Below are 18,279 nucleotides of genomic sequence, written 5' to 3'. Positions count from 1 at the left end.
TGGAATGAATATTCGAAGAACAGTTTTTACATTATTTGCCCAGCTCTAGTTGAGACACTTATGCCTTGTCCACAGTAGAAGGATCCTTAAAATTTCCAACCATTGCTGCTACCAGTCCAACTCCATTGGCGTTAGTGATGCTGGGGTGCTGGTATAGATAGACCCCATGACACCTAGCTCTGTACAGAGCAAGGTTAGACAAGATGGCAGCTGCAATGCTAGAACTCCCTCCATGACTGCTGCACAGGGAGTTGTACCAGTGGGAAATTTTAAGGAAGAAGTCTAGTATAGAACAGTGATTGGCAGAGAAGTGTGGAGCAGCTTTTACTGGCTATCTAGACAGCTCATGAGATTCACTACCTTCGCACCTGGCAGGTAATTCACCATGCAATTCTCCCAGTCATCACAAACCCATCTATCTATCTAATGATGATGCTCTTTCTGTTCACAGAGGTTCTTGCATTATAAGAATATCTAGAACTATCAATCTAAATACATCCTGAGTTATGGTTGGCCTGTAAAACAACATATCCTCACAAATATCTCCACATACAGGATTGTTGTTATTATTTGTATTATGCCAGCAATAAGAGACCCCAGCCATGTACTCTGGTAAGAGATAGTCCCTGTCCTGGCAAGCTTACAATCTAAATCGACAACCAGATACAGGGTGGGAGGAAATATTCCTCCATTTTACAGATGGGGAACTGACACACAGAGAGATTAAAGGCCAGAGCTTTAAAGGGAGTTTAGGCACCTAAAAACTTTTAAAAATTTGGCCCTAAGTGACTTTCCCAAGAAGTCAATACAAGAAGTCATACAAGAAGTCAATGCCAGACTCTCCTCAGCCCTAATCTGTAGGCACAAGACCACCCTCTTTGTCTATAATTTTATTTTATTCTAAACCAATCAAACATAGCCATTCCAGATATTGCATCTAGAGGTTTTTTTGATTTGCAGGAAGAATGATGATAGGCGAATACATAATTATGGTGGCTCCCAGTCCAGGGCCCACGAAACTTCCCCTTTGGGGGCACCACACTGCCAGTGCCACCCAGCCTGCAACAATCCATGTTTGTACAGCACCTAGCACAATGAGGCCCTGGTCCTAGACGCGACAGTAATACAAATACTAAATAAATCAAATGGTGGGAAAACAAACATGGGCCTGATTCTGGACTCAATGAAGTCAATGGCCATTACTCCCACCAACTTCAGCGGGGACAGATTTGAGCCCAGGGGAATCTCTGCTCTTTCCCCTGCTCCATCACTGCCTGGCCACTATGGGATAGGGAGGAAAAGTGGCTGGAAAAGCAGGAGATACCAGCAGAGAATAAAGAAGCAGAGCAGCAGCCCCACTGCAGAACCTTTCCCTTGTATTGAAGCAGGGAGGAGGGTGAAGAGAACAGCTCTTTTTATACCACCTGCTTGGCTTCTCTTAAACAGCTGCCTGCCCACTGAACCTGGTTTTGGCTCCCACAAGAGTGCAAAAAAAAAAAAAAAAAAAAAAAAAGGCAGCAACAGAGCCTTCTCCAGCATTCTCAGCTGACTGCTCATGAGAACTAAGAGCAAACACCTTAGTTCCTGAGTCAAATGTACTGTAGAAATCCGACCCCAGCATTCCCAGCACATGCTGATGTCTGAAAATTGCATTCCATATTCTAGATGTGTAAGTTGGCTCACCAAGGCACCCTGCCCTGCACACATGAACCTGACTGGTTACTCCTCATATGATACACATTCACCTCTACAGCAATAGGTGTGCCTATTACACATCCACCTACAATTGTTCTCAATTGTACACTAGATCATGTACCTACCTGCAAACAATCCTTTGAATAGGACCAAACAGAAAAGATGAATTATTGTGAATGGGTGGAAAAGATAAGCAAGGAGAGAAAACCAGACAAAAGAACAGAGAGAGGACCAGCGATGGAGAAAGAAGAAGTGGGAGGGAAGGGAGGTTAAGAATCGGGCAGAAAGAAAGACAGGGATAGGGAGAAAGAAGCAGAGAGGGAAAAAACCAGAGAGGAGAAAAACAATGAGAACAAAAACATTAATGCAAACTGGAAGGTGAAATCCACACAAAAAGTACATAAAGCAGAGATTTTTCCGAAATGATTTTGGGGTGTCCATCTTGAGACATCTTAGAGGACCTGATTTTCAGAAAATGCTGAGTACCCACACTCTGAAAGTCAGGTCACTCTAAAGTTCTAATTGCACATCCAGAAAGTGGGGCACTCAAAACAACTAGTCACACTTAAAAGTCTTGGGCCAAAGTGACAGGTAGACAGCAGAGAGGGAGAAAGGAGGGACAAAGACCAGGCGAGATGCGGCTACCACAGGAAGGTAAGAGCGTGGAGGGGCAGGCACAGAGCCAACATAAACTGGAAGTGATGGGGAAATGCTCCAACTCCAAAGACTTTGGGAGCCACGGAATGACTATGAGAAGCCAATAATCCCCAACAACACAGTCATTCGGTGTTGTTTTAATAGTTCACTCAAATCTGGTACCCTCATTATCTTTGTTCTATTAAAAATTAATTTAAAATGCATCATATGCTTTGGCATCTTGTATCACCACAATATGCCCTATCTGTTATTTTCTCTCATGTGTAATAACAAGACTGACCTTTCAAAGATACACCATAACAACAGATGGCATAGAAAGATAAAGCCAAAATCGAGTGCAGAGCAGACTCTGCCTTGCTACTGGCCTTTAGAGAGAGAGAGAGAGATGAGATGGTATGAGTGCATTATTCTTACAAAATTTATACTTCAGTAGCATGATCTAAGAGACTCAATGGTTTAGTAAAGGATTGGTAACTAATCCAACTACTATTGCTCTTTTCTGTGGCTTGCAGCTATTCTTCAGAGAATCTAGCCTGCTGGAGATTCGAGATTCACAATCTCACTCATTGCATTTTCTGCTTCTACCACTTATTAAGCTCAGTGTGAAAAGTCAGCCAGAAAGCTGCTGAGAATCACACCAACCTCCAGAATGCAAAGTCATATGAGCGCACAACTACCAGAGGTAAAGTATTCTCAACCTGCAAAGGCATGATAGTGTCATGTACAGAGTGAAAGCTCTGGGTCCTAATCTCCTTCTAAATAGGTCTTGTGGTTTTGCTGGGAGGACCAGAGGGAGAGTATGGATTAGGTGATATCATTGGTATAAATTAAATGTTACGCATAGAAGCTACTCAAACCCCTGCTTGCTGCATTAGTCAGTGTTTATGATCTGGGTGACAAAAACTCCTTCATGTGTCTTTTTACCTCTCTATTTTGGCTTGGATTGGTTTCATTAGGGACGCGGAGAAGTGAGATAATTGGACTGACAAACCCCCAATCAGCAAAACAATGTATTTGTGCTCCTATGATCCCGCACCCAGTGAAGTTCATGATGTGAAATCCCATCGACTTCAACCGATTCAGGGTTGGGGTCCCTAATTCTGAGACCTTCAACTACAATGTGTGTGATGCAGGCCTTTCAAATACGTGACAACAATTGAACAATGAGGGAGACACAATAGGGGAGGAAGCATTCCGTAGGGCAGTGTTTCTCAACCTTCTCAGCTTGGCCACCCTGAAACACTGCTCTGTGGTGTAAAGAATTGCACCACGATTGAAGAGAACAGGGTGCAATACCCAGCTCTGCCACAGACTTCCTGTGTGGCCTTGGGTAAGTGTGCCTTAGTTTTAGCCCAATGCTCAAGCCCCTAAGCCAGGTAGAATGGGGGTAGAGTTTTCCCTCCCTCAGGAGGGGTATTATAAGAATCCATTAATGATTGTGACATACTGAGATGCTACAGGGAGTAGGGCCATGTGTGTTTAGATAGAACAGGAAGAAGCTTGATTGCGTGCCTTTAATGTTTTGATTTTTTTTAATGGCACTCTCAGACTAACAGTAGAGTTAAATCAAACACAGCATATAAGAAGTTAGCCTGAAGTCTATTAAAGATCTCACACACCATCAGAGACTAATGAGTGAAGACACAGTGATAACCGCTGAGCAAACTTTCAAAGACATTAGAGTTTTATACAAAAGTCATGAACAGCTCATTAGAATAACTTCAACCAGAAGAGATGTTCCCCACTGAAGATTGCTTCATAGCACCTTCCACCGAAGGACCTGAAAGCATTTTACAAACATTAATGAATTAACTAAAGATGGACTCATTCCCAAATCCTAGATTGCTAGGGATCACTGTCAGGTCCTATCTTGTTCAGAATCTTAGTTAGTACCTGGAAAAAGGGGTAAACCGGGATGAATGAAATAAAGCACTACGACTCTTACTAGATCAAATTCCACCTTGCCATCTGCATCTTGAAGACCCTATCTGCTCTCATTTCCTCCTTATACTCTTCCCAATTCTCTCTCCATCTCCCTGCTCGTCGTTCTCCCATTCTTGTCTTTCTTTCCTCCATCATGCAGACCCCCAGAGCTGGAACAGGTTCCCTCGTCTTGTCCAACAACCTTCTCTCCTCCTCCTCCAAATGCCTCTGTACTAGAACCATGCGAGTCATGAAATTACTTGTTCACACTTTTATGGATGCACTTCAGTGATGTTCCTGCACTTGGGGTTTACTGGCAGAAATGGTCACAGAAATTCAATCTCAAAGTTGTATGGACAATTATTTACACGGAGAGTTCTATTATTAGTTTTCATAAGCATTTATGAATAATTTTCACTTGAAAATATTCACAATGGAAGTCCTGGCCACATAGTGGCATTTTTACATAGCCGATGATCATGTGGTTACCAAAAGCTTCATGGCATGATAAGATGGTGGACAAAGACTGAACATCCAGCCAGACCATCTTAAGGACTTAGCTAGAGATAGATCCAGGTGGTACTCTATCTACAAGGAGGTTACATCCCCTTGGGATTTGGCTAGATGACAATTACAACAACAAGGGAAATCCATGCATGCTCATCCAGTAAGGTATCCATGTGATGTAATGAAAAAAATCACATCTAAGCCATACAACTCAAAAATTTTGAATATTTGCAATTAATCCATGCAGCAAAATAATAATATTAGTCAAATTTGAATAAATAAATTAATTCAGGGAAGCCACAATGTGTTTGTCATATTCTGTGAGCAGCAATGAGAGAAGAAGCATGTGACAGATGTGTAGTCATGTTGCTTAATGCACTACTGAAAGGCACTCAGATATGACACCGATGAGTGTAGTATAAAAACCTATACTGAATAGTAGTTCATAAAACAAATTACTCATTGAGAACTGTTTTCTCTGTTCTCCACTTCTGCCATTAATCCTTTTGGACAGCGGTCACCATTCAAACATCAACATTTACGTCACAGAGCGAGGAGATAATAGTCCATCTTTGTATGTCTCCACTATAACTGCGCCTCACCTGCACCATGGTGTTTGCTTCCAAGCATCTCATTAACTGGATGATATTGAGAAACTGGAGGGAGTTCAGATACAAGCTAAAAAAAATGATTATGGGGTGAGAGGGACTGATTTATGTGGAAAGATTAAGAGAGGCAAATATAAATAGCTTGGCTAACTGAAGATTAAGTGAGGTGCATGATAACAGTCTATAAATATATGGCTGGTGTAAACACCAAGGAGGGAGAAGAATTATTTAGCTCAGTAAAAGGGAGTATAACTAGGAGTAATGAGATGAAATTAAGAGAGAAAATTAAGGCTGGCTATCAGGGAAGAGCTTCCGGAGAGCGAGAACTAATAGGCTGTGCAATGGCCTCCTAAGGGAGGTTTTAGTGGACATAATATTTAGTCTTGCTCTCAGGAGTGAGACTGGTTGAAGAGCAGACTCCACACAAAACACTTAGCTCAGACAGAATTTGTTCAAGACTTTTTGGAAGATCTAGTCCATGCTGGACGTGCTCAGGAGCTTAACACAGGGATAGGCACAGCCCCTCTTATAACATCATTACAGCATCTCACTTGCATAGCCACTCCCATATTAGTCACGTGACACCCATCAGTGGAGAGAGAGCACCCGTTACTTGGGACATTTGAAACTAGACTGGACAGGCACTAGAAAATGTACTGTAAAATACTGCCCTGGGTGGGGGGGGTGGTGGATTAAATTACCTCAGAGGTTTTTTCCTTCCCTAATTTATGTGATTCTATGATAAACACTCTGCTTTTTGCTAAATATTCGTCAAAGTTATAATGATTGTAATAATCATGATTAGATAAAACAGATTTCTCCCAAATTAGATGGCTAATAAAGTCTTTGTCCTCATTGGTTTTCCCCTTCTGCAATTAACTCAACCATACTCCGGCTCAAGAATGCATTTAATCTTTCTGGCATCTTTTCCTAATCCTCTGTGACAAGCCTCACAGCAGGTTTGATATGGAATCCAAGAAGAGATGACTCTATGTAACTAGAGAGACCCATATAGCAGACTACTTTCTGAAGCCTACTGTGTTCTGTTTATGGTTACTGCAGGTTGAGGGCTGTCCATTTTTGTTTTTACATTAAACTCCCAAAGTTCTGTGAGCAGAAGGATGGCAGGAACTGTCCAAATCAGTAGCATTAGTAAGAGGCAGGAACTGATCATTCAGGCACCAAGTTGTCCTATCATAGAATCATAGAATATCAGGGTTGGAACGGACCTCAGGAGGTCATCTAGTCGAACCCCCTGCTCAAAGCAGGACCAATCCCCAATTTTTGCCCCATATCCCTAAATGGCCCCCTCAAGGATTGAACTCACAACCCTGGGTTTAGCAGACCAAAGCTGAAACCACTGAGCTATCCTTCCCCCCAAAACTATTTCTCTACAGTTATAATTTGGACCCCTCTTCATCCTCTTTCTGACTAGACCTCAGTACCTCGTGGGGAACCCCATGACTCAGCGACAATGTCAGATCTCTTTGGTTGATCAAGCTTTTGGCTGACCTTTAGCAATAGTATGAAATGGGATAGGGGTTGTTAGCAAGCAAAGGGAGCTCATGTTAACTGATAGATTCCATTCCCATAACTATATACACATGTCATTCTTCAGTGATGCTGTTGATAAACAAGAAGTTAATTTACATAAATAAATAAAAACATACCAAGGAAGGAGCCACCTTCGTTGGTTTAAAAAAAAATTTTTTTAGGAAAGAAATAAAAATAAATGGGGAAAGAAACATGATCTTCAAACTAAGCAACTGTATTAGAAACAATGGATAGTAAAAGACAAAAATAGGACAAGATTTTCAAAAGTGATTAGTGGTGTTGGGTGTCCAGGATGGAACACCTTAACAGGGTCTAACTATGCAAAGAGTAGATGATCAGCGCATTCTGAAAATCATACCCCTTTGAGCTGCCGTAAGTTGGGCACCCAAAATTTGATGCACCCTAAGTCACTAGTCAGTTTGTAAAATATTGGCCTGACTGTTCAACCACTACCACGGTAACTAGACTATATATTGACACCAATATACTATAAAGCTGTGTATGCAGGGGAGTGAGGGGGAGGGAATAAGTGCTACTACTAACAGCAATCACTTGTTCAAACTTCATAGTCTTATAGACTTGAAGGTCAGAAGGGACCATCATGATCATCTAGTCTGACCTCCTTAGGGTGACCAGATATCCCGATTTTATAGGGACAGCCCCAATTTTTGGGTCTTTTTCTTATATAGGCTCCTATTACCCCCCACCCCCATCCCAATTTTTCACATTTGCTGTCTGGTCACCCTAGACCTCCTGCACATTGCAGGCTACAGAACCTGGCTCACCCACACCTGTAACAGACCCATAACTTCTGGCTGAGCTACTGGAGTCCTCAAATCATGATGTAAAGACTTCAAAATACAGAGAATCCATCATTTACACTAGTATAAACCCGCAAATGACCCATGCCCCGTGCTGCAGAGGAAGGCAAAAAAAACCCACAAAACCCCATGGTCTCTGCCAATCCTTCCTGACCCCAAATATGGTGGTCAGTTGGACCCTAAGCATTTAGGCAAAACCCAAGAGCCAAACACCAGGGAAAGAATTCTCTGTAATAACTCAGAGTCCTCCCCATCTAGTGTGCCATCACTAGCCTTTCAAGTAGTTCAAGTGGAGTCTAATCCAAAACCCAACCACAAAAAAAAAATCAAAAACTTTCAAATTTGAGAAGCCAGAGCCATCCATACAAAGGCTCTCCATGCTGGCAGTGGATCCATCAGGTCCATGCCAGCGATGTGGTCCCCTGCTGATCCAAGGGCTTCCCCCTTTGCCATGGAAAGTTAACTTAGTCCCAAGCCGTGCTAACTTCCTTCCCCACTTTCCACAGGATCAGTGGTGAATGATGTGCCATCTCTCTGACCTGTCCACTCCTTCCCCGGCCTATCCATTTAAAACAGGGGCCAAAAGCTGTTGTGGAGGCAGCTGACTTTGTCCCTTCCCTTTGCACATGGGAAGTTTATGATCCAAGCACAGATGGATGCATGGATCAGACAGACCCAATGATTGAACACTTCTTTACGATACAAAAATGCATCCATGATGCTGCGATCATGACACCTGTGAAGGAGATTTCTCATAAAATTTAATCTGACATTTCCTTCCCAAAATATTATTTTTCAGAAATAAGTTAAGGTTGGTAAATCTCCATGAAGCCATCAAAGACAAAGTCTTTGCATCAGAAAACCAGTTTTACTTACCTCTTTACTACCTGTATGAGCCAAAAACTCCAGTAGTTAGACTATGCAGTCCTTATTAAGGCAACGCTAGTGTGAAAGCCTGAGTCAAGAGTGCAGGATTTGGAGCAAGAGTGCTCTGAGATCCTAAACCATACCCCTGTAGGGTTTGTCTACGCTAGAAGTTGTGGCCCTGTTTTAGCAAGAGTTAACTGATTGCCAATTAATTGGAGTTAACTAATATGGATGTACATGGTAATTTAGGCGCTCCAAAAATATTTGTTCCATGTCACAAACTTTTGTGGTTTACCCTAGGGCATAGTCAGGAACAAATGTTTCGGGAGTGCTAGTACCTACAGCAGTATTTACAATTGTATTAATGAACCCAGGTTATTTGGCAAAACCACAAATTCTAATCTCGATAGACCCTTACTGCGTGACCTTGGAAAAGTCACTTGGTCTTCTTGTTTCTCCAACAAAGCATTGGATAAAAAGTAAAAACTCCACTGAATACTAGATACTGCTCTGGATTAGCTTTGATACATTAATAAAACCAAATGAGAAAACTAGTCTTGTTTATCAAAGTGTGTGGTTTCCAGTCACACCGACTCTGTCCTGCGAAAGGGCCCAATCCTGAAAGATGATGGAATCCTCCTAGGAACTGATGAGCAGGCTCAACTTCCAACCAAGCTAAAGAGAGATAAGGACATTCAGCATCTTGTGGGATCAAGCACTTACCATTGTATCTCTCTGGTTTCAACATGATGATTTTAACTCAGGGTTTTATAGTTTTACTCACTTGTGATTTTGGTTTTTGGAAGCTTCATAAAAGAATTCTTATGCAATTATATGCCTATATTCAAGATACTGGTGGCAGACTAAAAGCAGCTGATTAAAAAGTTGATCCTCAACTGGTGTAAATCAATATAGCTCCACTGAAGTCAATGGAACTACTCCAATTTACATCAGCTGAGGATCTGGCCCAAAAATTTGTCCTACACCTACTAAAATGGAAATGGAAATCCCAAAGATGCTGGTATATTGGCATAAAACTCTGAAAGGCATAGGAATTAATGGTTTCAGTTCCCCCATCTCCATTCCTCTCAAGTGCTCTGAACCTTACAGAGGTGTGTGGCTATGACCCAAACAATTAGTAGCTCATACTTTTCCTTTTGCCTGATTATCCATGCTTTTTACTCCCTCTGAAGAAACAAAAACAGTATGAGGAAGACGACTGACCTAAGCAGCTAAAGACAAATCAGCTTCACATGTTTTAACTTGAGAAATAGTGGAATCATTACAGTTTTTATTAGAGATAACCATCATGAACTTAGCAAACGAAAATTCATTCCACTAAACCCCCCTGAATATCTTTTCTTATGGATTACAGATAAGGCTGATAATGGCACTAGATATGACATAATTTATTTGGATACCCAGAAATCCTCAGATTAAATTCCACATGATGGACTCTTGTTTAAACAATGAAGTAAAAGATCCAAGGTAGCTCATGAGGAACACAGAGAGCTGGCTAAAAAAAAAATACATGGGGAGGGGAAATACATGTGATTGAAAGGGGAAAAATGAGGTCCTAGGGAGGTCAATGAGTAGGACTTTGTTGAAACCATCTTTTTTTTTTTTTGAGTTTTATTCCATATAAATGATGTAATTAGTGGGAATATAATACAGAATTGGGTATTAGAGGGTGTAGTGAATATAGATATCACAGTAAGTAAAGTTAAAACAGAATGGCATCGCCTTTGTAAAAAAAATCCAGTGGAAAAATTAAACCTAACACAGATACAAATAAAGATCACCCAGCTCAAAAATAATACATATTAGTACAAATCTTTGGAGTGCGGCAGGAGAAGAGAGGAACAGATTTAGAAAAACAATTGGATTCTTTTAGGACAATAAGAAAATGCAATGTAAAAGTTGGATAATGGATAGAACCGGTTTCTGATCTCAGTTATATGGGTGTAAATCCCGTGGCTTCATAGTTACTCTGGATATACACCAGTTATCTCAGGCTGGCATCTAAGACATAATGAATATGCAGGCATATATCTGCCTCAGCAGCAAAATATTTATCTTCAGGAAACCCTGCACAAGTCCGTAAGGCCACAGGTGTATTTTGTGCGCACGATGTTAACAGCATTACCTCCATTGCCTTTCATGTCTTGGAGTGCAAGTCTACCCTGACAAGTAACTGGAAAAATGCCATTGTGAGGTTCCACATTCAATCTCTCTCAATCGCTCCAGATCAAACAGAATGAGTTTACAAATAAATAAATAGACTTTTCCCCCCTCAACTGCCAGCCCTGAAAACTCACCCTGGCTCCAGCAGTCAAGCTGGGGTCTTTCCTTTGAGTATATCACTAGCAATTAAGGTCCCTCAGACCAACCTGAGTTTGTACACAACCTCATTGTCTTCAATAGGTTTGCAACGGTGCTACACACCAGCCCATTCACTCAAACTAGATAATCTAGTTGATTACACAAGAAGAAATAGCATCCAGTTCACACTCTCCCACCTGTGTTGGCTCTGCAGGAATAATAAAAACATACTTTCCCCACTAAAGTCACAGGGAAGAATACAAAGGGAAGAAATTTGAAGAGTAGGGAGGAGTCATTTTTAAATAATCCCACAACTACATTTAAATTACACTTCAACTCACTTGATTGCAGCAATACGTTGGCACTAGCACCTGGGTGGAGTATCACTTGTTCTGAAGCGTGCAAAGTACTTAGGTTCTCAGGTCCGAACAAAGCACGATTCTCAGGGTCTGACCAAGCTCTGCCTGGCACACTAGACAGGGAAAAGGGAGGAAGGCAAAGGTGACTTTGTGCCACTTTTCAGCTCCTGGAGCAATTTAGAGCATCCTCATGGAGTCTCTCATTTGTGCCCAGCTTCAAACCATCCAAGTGGGCCATTTTAGCAGCCAGAGATGGCCAGAGTCCCGCTTTGCTCTGACAACAACCCCTTTCACCCAGCCATCAGGAGCTGTGAGGATGCAGCAGACTTTGCACCACCAAGGAAGTCCTCAGCTGGCCAGCTAGGCTGGCTTTGCACTGCTATAGTGGCACAAAGGAGCGACAGCGGGATCTGGAGCTTGGCCCTGAGGGGAAAGTTAACTGTGATTCTATAGCACATTTCAGCCAAAGATCACAGAACACTTTATAAACTTAAGGCTTCTCTTGACTGCTGTGCAGAAGGCAGACAGACAAGGAGTGATGAATTAAGGCCTGCATGTTAATACATTTTAAGATGTGTCACTGACCAGCAAGCGTCCTGCTTGCAAATGGGTAGAAAAACAGGTTAACCTCTCAAAATGGTTTTGGTATGTATTGATGAGACTCAAATTGGGCAGAGAAGAGGTTACAGTGAACTGGCAGATGAAAATGTATGGAGGGTAATATTTTCTACTGCCAAGTAATTGTGTATTCCTGCATAAATCTGGAAAAAGCAATATTCTACTCCTGATTTATTTTTCATTTATATTTTTGTGGTATCTGAATAACCCTGACATAATTTTCATGAGCAGTGCAATTTATAACATGCATACAGAACCCCTTCTCGGAAACTTGGGACAAAGCCTCACTTAATGTTCAATAAAAGGTCTTTTGGTGATGATGCTGTTAAGTTATGAATGTAACTTGACTTTGACAGAAACCTTATATACATTTCTGAAGATCAAGAGTTATGAGCTCAGTTAGGAGATAAACTGCCGGGCTGTAAAATCTATAAGTGATTGCTCAGTTTGATACAAATATTTATATTTGTAACCTCTGAAAATGTGTATATTCCAGAAAACATTTCAAAGGGTTATTAAGAAATAACTTCAGACACTAATTGCTTTTTTCCAAATTATTTTTGTGGGGTTGTTTTGATAAAACAATTAACAAATGAAATATATCGGAAAAGGATTTAATTATGCATGTGTATGTTTACAGCTGTAAGGATAATAGTGGGTAGTAAAGTAGCACAATTTGACAATTTCATCATCCAACACCATCCATTCCAACACCATCCAACTTTTCGCAAATTCAGAGTATTGACAGTAATATAAAAACAAAACAAAAAACCCCACAAAAATCATAGGCCATGGAGAAGTAGGAAAGTGCATACGTAATTCTAAACAACAAAATAGCTATATCAGTAGCTAGAAGGGGATCATTTTCATTAATCAAAAGCTACTAAGGACTCTCTACTTGTTAGTTTACAGCCCTTATCAGAGTGGCAGTTCATTTACATTACGAGATCAAAGGTCAGATAGCTCTGCTGTTATGGCATCAGAGCCGTCCTCCTAACAGGTTGCTACTATAGCTGACATTGATCAGTGAATAAAACAGCACCACAGTTTGAACAGAAGGGATACTTCAGCGTGACCACCCATATAGAATTTCCCTTGACACACCTCACTCAAATAGTAACCATTGCTTTAGTAGCTCCTTACAAATTTTGTGTAGACAAATCATAGTCAAGCAGTGACTTGTACAGCATAATTTGTGCCAATGTCAACAATACAGCATCTCCGCTGCTAAGAGAGAGGACTAGAAATGTCAACAGGAAGCTCTAAATAAGAACCATCAAGATGCATATCTAGCTTCTGAGTGTGAAAGTTCAAATATTACTGGTGCTCATGCAAAACATTTGGAAGTGAGATACAGTAATCAAGACCTATGCACACAATCCCCAGACATCCTGACACGCAGACAGGTCTATAAATTTCACTGAGAGATGATCTGATTTGGAAATCAGCAGAAAAATTATCTGGGACTATGTTCTTCTTAAATAGGTAAAAATACGGACCTACCAAAAATATCTCAAGTAGTACTTAAAACCTGCATGGACAGTTTCTTGTCATTATGGTATATGGTTTAGTAAAAGTGTTAATTAATAATGGATTGCCTTTCATTTTATTAAAGCAATGCAGCCAATATTGCTCAGTGTTCCTGGGAGGTTGATGTTTTTCTTTCATTAAACAATGCATGCTGGTGCAAAACTGTAAAATAGATGGTGACTAACCTAATGGTACAGGGTGAGGTAATCCAAACAAACTTTGGTCATCCTGCCAAGCAAATATTTTTATTCTTGGGACTGACTTTGTACAGAAGGCTGGTCCTATAATAAATTCAACTTTAGGACACTACTACTTTGAGCGAAACCCAAACACAGTGTTTGCATTGGAAAATCCTAATGAGACCAGTCATTTAAATGGATAGGATTCAGAACTAACACCCAAAAAAACATTCCTTTTGGTTACAAGCCATGTCATCATTGGGCATTCCAACCAAATTAACGAAAAATTAGAATAAAGAAAGATACTAGGCATTACCCAAGGAATTTAAAAGTATCAGAATAATCACCTATGCCATAATCATTGGAAAGTTGATAATGGTTTCTATGGTCTAGTTAAACAGGCCTTATGTGGGAGCTTAAGCTAGACAGCAGGAGTTTTGGGAGATGGTCTTTGCAAGAAACTTAGGCCTGGTCTACACTAAAAAGTTAAGTCGACCCAGCTACGTCACTCAAGGGTGTGAAAAATCCACATCCCTGAGCAAAGCAATTAAGCCAATTTAACCCTAATGTAGACAGCACTATGTTCATGGAAGAGTTCTTCTGTCAACCTAACTACTGCTCTTGGGGAGGTGGATTTACTACAGCAATGCGAGAACTCCTCCCATCAGCATAGGTAGTGTCTGCATGAAGCACTACAGAGGAGCAGCTGCAGCATTGCATCTGGGCCACTGTTGCATTTCAAATGTAGACAAGCTCTTACTAACATATAGCAGATAATGTCCAAAAATTCATCTACAGAATGGTTTATTTGATTTCAGAAGGAATTTACCCTGAATAAGAAGTGCAGGAACAAACCTTATGGTTTACAGTCATGCAAGTAAGTGGAAAAGAGTAGGAAAGCTAATTCAGACAATATTAGGGGAGAGTTTCAAAGACGCAATGGGCAGTTAGGAGTTGCACATCTAAGTTCCCTTTCTGCCTCTGAAGCTATGCCCCTTAAACAATGAGATGTTTAAACCAGTTTATAATGTTTGATCTCTCCTAGTTTGATAATGTGCTTAGAATTATACAGAACAACAATTTCTTATTTATTATGCACATTAATACCGGAGGAGTTCAAGAGTTCATTGTTATCAATACTGGATAATAAAGGACATTGCTTTGATTGGACAGTTTTTATGAAGGGAAACTAAACAAACAAACTGAAAAAAAAAGTCAATATACTTTTCACAGCTCAACAAAGAGTGGATTCTTTCCCAGGTGCCAAATTCTTGAGTAATTCTGTTCATCGTTTTGATGAGCACAAGCAAAACTTGGCACTATTTTTGTAAATATATTTTTTTATTTTTGTACACATTTGGGGGAGTTAAAATTTAACATAAATGATCTGGAAAAGGGGGTCAACAGTCAGGGGGCAAAATCTGCAGATGATACAAAATTGCTGAAGATAGTTAAGTCCAAAGCAGACTGAAGAGGTCCAAAGAGATCTCACAAAACTGGGTGATTGGGCAACAAAATGGCCGATGAAAATCAATGATGATAAATGCAAAGTAATCATATTGGAAAACATAATCCTGACTACACACACATAATGATGGGTTCTAAATTAGCTGTTACCACTCAAGAAATATCTTGGAGCCACTGTGGATAGTTCTCTGAAAACATCTGCTCAATGTACAGCGGCAGTCAAAAAGGCTAACAGAATGTTAGGAACCATTAGAAAAGGGATAGATAAGAAGACAAAAAATATCATAACGCCACTACATAAATCCCTGGTATGTCCACATCTTCAATACTGCGTGCAGTTCTAGTCACCCCATCTCAAAAAATATATTAGGATTGGAAAAGGTACAGAGAAGGGCAACAAAAATGATTAAGGGTACAGAACAGCTTCCATATGAGAAGAGATTAAAAAGATTGGGACTTTTCAGCTTGGAAAAGAGATGACTTAGAAGGGATATGATAGAGGTCTATAAAATAACTGGTGTGGAAAAACTGAATAAGGATGTGCTATTTACTCCTTCTCATAACACAAGAACCAGGAGTCAGCCAATCAAATTAATAGGTAACAGGTTTAAAACAAACAAAAGCAAATACTTCTTCACACAACACACAGTCACAAAGTGGACCTCATTGCCAGGTGATGTTGTGAAGGACAAAACTTTAGCAGTGTTCAAAAAAGAACTAGATAAGTTCATGGAGGATAGGTCCATCAATGGTTATTAGCCAAGATGGTCAGGGATGCAACCTCGTGCTGTGAGTGTTCCTAACCTCTGATTTTCAGAAGTTGGGAGTGGATGACAGGGGATGGATCGCTCGATGATTGCGTCTTCTGTTCATTCCCTCTGAAGCACCTGGCATTGGCCACTGCCAGAAGTCAGGATACGGGGCTAGCTGGATCATTGGTCTGACCCAGTATGGCCATTCTTATGTTATGTTACTCTCTTGGGACTTTTAAAAACTGCCAGGAATTTTTCAAAAATTAAAAAAACATGGTATTATGAGAAACAAAGAACATGAGAAGCAGTTTTCTTTGTTGGTTCGTATCTTCTCCTCTCCCAAGTTCTGAGCAACATTCTACTGATTTGGGGAGATTACATTCAAGCCCAGTGATACAAGACCCATCCTCAAATTAAAATCAAGGCAATCTGCAATATTACTAGTGTTGGGTCTGATATTTCAAATATAGGATTCACATACACTTTTAAGAGTAACATGCTTATTTTTAAAGAATATTTGACCTGTTTTGAGTTTGTAAAATGGCCACAAATTTGCAAGACCTTTGTGAAAATTGCCTAAGATTATTTTAAAATAAGCTAAATTCAATTCAGTGCAAGCTTAAAGATCACTACCAAATATATCTCAAAAAGTTCAAGCCACTTTTTCCAATTATTTTACAATCTTACAAAATCAGCCGGAGGTGGTTGCAGTGGCCATGTAGAAAATGAAATTTAGTTGGTCTTGACTTGAATTGAGAACAGAGCAAGGAAGATCCAAGTTCTATTCTCAGTTCTATCATAGAGACACAACGGGACAGGTTCTCATTTTCACTAAGGCTTTTTTACACCACACCGTTAGCATGAAGTTGCCTTAAAGAAGGTCTAAATGCTTAGTTGCACAAAGGGTTTCCATCTAACACCTTTCACCAACACTAAAATTCACTTAAAAAATTAGAAAAGAAATGGCTTTTGAAGGCAAAATATGTTGGCACTGGCACTTTCAAGACTGCACATTACAATTCTGTCACCTGGGGAAATTAAATTCAAGACGCTGTCTGTGCTATTGTGGAATCTAGCCCAGCGTATTGTATTCCAGTCTTCAGTGAAGACAGCCTTCAACCTGACAACATTAGCCCTCCTTTAAGGCTCAGAAATACATCTCAAGAATGCATCTGAATGAGAATGAATAGGTTGCACATATTGTTACTAGCATTTGTCAAGCAGATGAAATAAGGATACATCAGGGGACATGGAATTGCTCAGCTTCATGAAGCCCAGACTCCTTAGAAAGGGCAGCTAAGGAAGTGCTGAGGGTGAGGAATGACCTGATACTTTAGAGGTGCATTCATCTTTGAAATAAAGACAAAACAAGCTTTACCAAAACTGCTACTGAGTGACACTCCTGTTTTTGGAAATATAATATTATTCAGATCTAGTTGCAGAAGATTCTTGGAGTAAGTAAAGCTATTGTCCAGTAGCGACCAAAAGCATGTTGTGTGAAAACAGAAATTCAATTTCAATGCTGTCAGCAGCAGTCTATTGATGGTATTGATGATACTTCCCTTAATCCAAAAGTCTGTGAATCACCTTGGTGGGAACACTGTGGCGCACACAGTATGAGACTGCAGAAGTGTCACTGAAATCCTCAAGATTCATGATCAAACAGATAACAAATCCACCTGTACAGGGATAAACAAATGTATTTCCCTAAAAGTCCACATTGTATCGTTTTTTAGAGAAGCTGCCTTCTATGAATACACACTTCCATTTATCAGTCACATCAGTACAATGAAGCTTTAATAGCAGTTGACTTTATATAGCAACCATCTATTTTTTTAGCATCTGCACCTTTACTAAAGGTAGAAGGGAATACAAAGGGACTAGAGACCCTTGATTTAAAAAGGCACAGGGAGAAGTAATTGAAATGAACAGGAACTGAGGTGTCTAAACATAGATATGTATTAGCTCAGATTTCAAAGCTTTGAAGAGCATCAGTTCAAAATCTATGAATTGCTGCTTCTTCTCAGACAAAATGCCTCAGTCTTTGTTTGTGCCCCAGTCCCATCAATACATGAAGGAAACACTTCCATCCACTTTCACAGCGTATTACTTACTGTAATATACTTTTTGACAAGTGAAGCATTAACTAGCATTAACTGATGGTCCTAGCTTTGGTCAAAGTCACCAAATTCTAAAGTACAGCAAAAAGGTTGTATTATTTGAACAATTAAAAACAAACAACTAACTCTCATCCCACTGACTCACAGTCTGTTGGAGGGTTAGCACAAGATTTTCTAAGATTCTGTAAAGAGTTAGAGAAAACTAGTCCACTTGGTGGCAGCAGTGTTCTAGAATACAGCAACATTCCATGTAGTGAAGTCTTATTTAAAGATATATAAAATGGTAGGCTATATGTACAG

At 40.2% G+C, this 18,279-nt stretch overlaps 1 long non-coding RNA gene across 1 annotated transcript in view; it reads right to left on the bottom strand.

Moving 5' to 3' along the window:
• Positions 1 to 3,799: 3,799 nt before the first annotated feature.
• The window catches only part of LOC122466615, a 72,164-nt gene continuing 57,684 nt past the window's right edge, over positions 3,800 to 18,279 (bottom strand). Inside the window, exon 3 of the long non-coding RNA XR_006292269.1 lies at positions 3,800 to 4,508. This is a non-coding gene — a long non-coding RNA (uncharacterized LOC122466615). The remainder of the gene's footprint in view (positions 4,509 to 18,279) is intronic.

Source organism: Chelonia mydas, chromosome 7 (genome assembly GCF_015237465.2).
Source record: "Chelonia mydas isolate rCheMyd1 chromosome 7, rCheMyd1.pri.v2, whole genome shotgun sequence".
Classification (NCBI taxonomy): Eukaryota; Metazoa; Chordata; order Testudines; family Cheloniidae; genus Chelonia; species Chelonia mydas.
This window is presented reverse-complemented; position numbering and strand designations above follow the sequence as displayed.